The sequence below is a fragment of the Echinops telfairi genome, unplaced genomic scaffold, assembly GCF_000313985.2.
Source record: "Echinops telfairi isolate 266 unplaced genomic scaffold, ASM31398v2 ScPeMD7_18;HRSCAF=68, whole genome shotgun sequence".
NCBI lineage: Eukaryota > Metazoa > Chordata > Mammalia > Afrosoricida > Tenrecidae > Echinops > Echinops telfairi.
In genome coordinates, this window is record NW_022103915.1 from 76,433,485 (window position 1) to 76,438,453 (window position 4,969).

At 40.6% G+C, this 4,969-nt stretch overlaps 1 non-coding gene across 1 annotated transcript; it reads left to right on the top strand.

Moving 5' to 3' along the window:
• The first annotated feature begins 4,448 nt into the window (after window positions 1-4,448).
• On the top strand, window positions 4,449-4,612 carry LOC115868924. The gene has a single exon (XR_004045881.1). It is a non-coding gene; the product is annotated as a U1 spliceosomal RNA (small nuclear RNA).
• The last annotated feature ends 357 nt before the right edge of the window (window positions 4,613-4,969 follow it).

A 4,969-nucleotide genomic window follows, 5' to 3' on the forward strand; every position in this document is an offset into this window, starting at 1 on the left:
TTAAGATAACACACATGTACTGATATTTATAGACCTTTATTGATTTCAAGGTCTTTCTCAGGTGAATAACATGCTGTTTGACTGTTCTGAATGCTATATACTTATCACATGACTGTATTTTAGACAGCAAACATGACAGTTTTCACTTAATTGATTTTTGTTTTGAACAGTCCTTTGTCTTCCTTCAAAGTGGTAAACTTGCAATTTCATTAGGAAAAATTAAATCTATTTCACTGTGAAAATCATTTTCCACTAGGACTGAAACTGCTATCATTGCAGTTGATTTGAAAGTGAAACCCTTCCCCTTTCTTTCCTTCATTCTTTTTTTCTTTCTTCTTTACTTTTCTATAACTCCAGCAGAAATGTTAGAATTATCGTAAATGAGCTTTTGCACATGCTGTTATTTCATCTTCTGTAAAAAATTTCAATCATAGTCTTAATGTTTCTGTTTCCAAGCCAACTGTTTAATGCTTAAAGCTTTATTTCAGACTGCAGCTCAGACTATTCATTTATGCTAACAGTAGAGCATGAACAATACTGTAAATTAAAGTAAATGTAATTTTGGGATTTGTCTTATAATTTACCATTTTCAAAAAGCACTCTCTGGAGAAATTAATAGCTAAAATATTACTGGAATAATGAGGATCAAGTTTGAGGAAAATATAGCTTGAAAGTCTATTACTGAACATGATGGAAATAAGCATTTTTGTATTGCTATCTGAGCAAATATAATACCATACCATTTATCTTTAATTATCCCTAAGCAAAAGAACAAGAAGCACTGAAAAACAAAGAGCAAAGATTTAAATGGATCTGTTATTCTCTTGCTTTCTCTCACCTAGTATTTCTGTTATTATAAATATTAATAAAAACCAGCAAATAGAACTAGAGAGTAAAAACAGAAGGCTGATATTCTTCGGGTCAACAAAGAGCTTCTACTCAGCACATTGAAAAATCTTGGGCCTATTTTTCTGGGAAAATATCCACACATATAATCCAAATGTTCATTTTTCAAATCCATTCATGTTCAATGAAGTGTGTGATTTCTCTATTCAAGTTAAAGAAAGACAGATTGAGAATTTATCTAAATCCAGCTAATTACATTTGGTCAAGCATTGTCCTTGGCACAACTCTTCTCTAGCTCTGAGAAATTTTGTGCTTTTAATCAGCTATGGTTGCAGGGGCCATTGGCTGCAAAAATAGTAATTTTAATTACTGGGCTATGACTAGACCTTTATATTTTGTGTGGTTTCTTCCTGTCCAAATAAATGATTGGGTTTATGCAACAAATGTGTCCTAAAGAGGTAAAATAGGGGCAAACAACCTGGAACAGTTCAGTGAGATTAATTTCTATCTTAGTTCAGCTTTGTAAAGTTTAGTGCTTCATTTCTGAATGGTAGATAGCTTCTGACAGCCAGTTGTGCTGTATCTCTTATGGCTCAGTCATCATTTGGGCTGGGTAGTTTCACTGCCACCCAATTCATTTTTAAATTATACCACAAGGAATTGACACATTCTCTTGATGTGTTCATTTTGGTGATTTTGAAACTTTGATGCCTCCACTCCCTACTCCCTCTCACCCCCCCCCCCCACTTGCTTGTGAGAAAGAGTTCTCTCCTTTGTAAAAGCAGGAGTATGAGAAGTAGGCAGAATTTTCACCCCTTCTCTTGTCAGTCTGGATGACTCACTAAGCCTGGTAGGGTGTATGCCCTGTATCAATACAATTACATAATCATTACCTGTAAGTTAAATCACTTCAAACACCCACTAGCAAAACGATAACAATAAAGCTATTCTTATGATTTTCCCCTTCAGAGTAATTATATATAGTTGAGAAGCTAAACTACCTTCAAAACTAGTGTAACTTTAAACATTACCTTTCCCCTTCTAAAACTTTTTGTTCCTCTAGCCTTGCACCTTGATACGGAATTAAACACACACACACACACACCACCACCACCACCACCACCACCACCACCAACAACAACAACAAAAACGAGTTATGGTGGAGAGACAGATAAAATGAACGCTTCAGCTAGTCAACAGATATGTTCAGGAAAAAACAATGGAAACCGAGAGCACATTCACCATGTTTAACAGATAGCAGGTGCTAAAAAAATCACCCGCTCAATAAATGAGCTCCCCCCACCCAGCCAAATGACTCGAGATAAATACCAACATTTCAGAGGCCAAAAATGTTCTTGGGGATGATTTTTCTACCACAAAGGCAAGCTTTGGTAAACTTTCCATGAATGAAATGAAGGGAGATGACTTTTTGATTTTATAATTAGTATCTTTGGATATTCCTGTAGAACATTCATGCTTCCCTTGTGGGGATGGAGTGATCTGGTGCTGGGAGAGGAAGTCATGTTCTTTCACAGGGCAGGGTTTCAGTCCAGCACGGGTTGTTGCAGGAAGTCGACACCATTTGACAACTGCTTTGTGAAATGAGCTGGTCTCAGTCCAGGGGACAGATGTCCATATCACAAAATGCTCTAATTGGCAATGTGAGCAGAGGAGCCAAGAATTGAATGGCCCTGGATCTGAACCCTCTTCTCACTCTCCGGAGGGGCAGACAGAGGTACACTCATAAAGGAAGCTTAGAATTGCTGGTGGCAATCCTATATATGTTTTATGGATAAACAGAGGACTTCGTGTTTCAAAGCCGTCAGTCTGAGTTTTCAATATGCTCACGCACTTTTAATAAGGCCTTTCCAAATTGGTGCAAGTGCTCATTACTTTCTGCTGCAAATTTGTGTTATCGCAAGCTTACACATACTAGTGCTTTTCTCATATAAAATGTGTGCCATTGTTGGATTTAATAACTATCACCAGTCAGCTTAAAAATATCGCATATGCCATGAAAACTGGCAAGTAAAATGCAGTAAATACTTGAATTTAAAATATTTTGCCTTTGGCTCAAAAATGTGCCCAATCTGCTATAGTTTTTCTGTTTGCCTTATTGAAGCAGATATTCCCAAAGCCTGGGAAAGCAAATGGACTGGACTACTGGGCCTGTCCTTTCAGAATCAGCGACACACCAGAAGTCTTGGTAAGAGTATTTTCCCTGGAATATTTCTGCCACTAGGAGAAGGCCTATTGTCCACTATGGAAGTAAGATTTCAGGGCTGAAGCTTTATTCTTTTGGCTGCTGGCTTTATAGGTTCACACACACACACACACACACACACAAATTAAGCACACAAACGTGTGTATTCCATAGTCATATCAATTTGGAAAACACTTGATTAAATAAAGTTAAGTAGGTTCATGTGTACAAACTTTGCAAAGTTTTTAATATACAAACACATCTTTTTGACTCTGAAAAGATGAAGAAGAAGAAGAAGAAGAAGAGAGAGAGAGCATTTCACAGAACACTGGAACTAATGTCCCGAGGAACATAGATGGAAAAATGTTCTCTTTGGTTATTTAGGGTTTGCTGTGCACCAGTTGCTAATTATTACCCGACAGAAAGGTTTTTAAAGGAAAGGGGAAAATAATTTGCTGTCTGGACTGACTGGAGTGGTCTCCTCCTCCCTCCACAACCTTGCTAACATCATATCTTGTTTTTTGAGAGATTCTTTGAGATTCTCAGTAGCATGCTTGGAAAACTTTTCAATAAATCATGCCTACAGAACAATTTCCACCGAAACCTTAACTAGATATAACCTCAGTTGAGTCCCTCAATGCCCTTTTCTCTCTAAATCTGCAACTTTGTTGCTCTGCTTGGGACTGTGACAGCAGCCCACCCAAAACACCCAGACCCTCTGCGGTCAGGTTGTTGCCAACTCATAGTGACCCTATAGGGCAGTAACACTGCCCAAGAGGGTTTCCAAGGCGGCAACTCTCTACAGATGGGCAATGCCACAACTTTCTTTGGCTGAGTACTTGGTGAGTACTTTCATTAGCATCAAGCCGTTTAAACCACCAATCTGCAGGGTCTCTTGATGGCAGCGCAGCGGGGAAAAAGTCCATCCTCCCTGGAGACGTGTCTTTGCACAAATGGTCAGGAAAATGTCACTCCAAAGGTCAGCTAACGTGAATTTGAATGCCGGCTCTGACTCCTGAATCGGGTTTCCTGCATCTCCTTAAGAAAGTTTCCATGAAGAAGAGAGAGTCTTGATTTCAGAGTGCATCTGAACCCCTGGAGGAACTTAGGAAAGTGTTCCAGGGTTTTGCTTCTGTAGATTTAGAGTGGTTCTAGAAATTCTTGTTCAATGAGCTGCCCATGTTCTTTGGATGTATTTCAAAAACTTGGCAGTGAAGTCCATGTCCACCCCAGGCACCCTCTGAAGTCTGAGTATTGTATCAGCACTCACGCAGTCCTGGAACCTTGAGGTGTAGTGGGTGCACGCTGGGCTGCGATCTTCAGGGTCGGCAATTCAAAACCATCAGCCATTCTGTGGGAGAAGGACTGGGCGATCTAATGCTGTCAAGGTTCTGTCAGCATACTTACCTGGTGGGGGAGACACCATGACCAGGAAGGTGGTTTTCCCAGGGCGAGGCTCACCCATTGCACTGCGGGTGTGCTGACCCCTCTGATTTCCCCAAATGTGGGAAACTCGACTGCATAATTTGTGGTAGTGGGGGACTGTGTTCATGTTCTTCCCTGGGGGGAAAAAAAAGGTACTGTCTGGGAAACCCACAGGGGGCCGCTGAGAGTCAGCATCCACTCGATGGCAGTGAGTACTCATACAGTCGGTGTTGAGGGCAGATTAGACAATAAAACAAAAACCACACCTCCTGCCACCCATTCGAAGCCGACTGACTCATGGCCACCCCATAGGGCAGGGTCTGGCTGACCTATCAGGTGAGTTTCTGAGACTGTAACTCTTTATGGGAATAGGACGCCCGGTCTTTTCTGCGGATTAGGGAATAAGTACTTTAAATGACTGGAATCGCCCCCTGCCCCCCCAATCGAGTCAATTCTGATGCATGGTGACCCTCAGTAGGGTTTGTGAGATGGTAA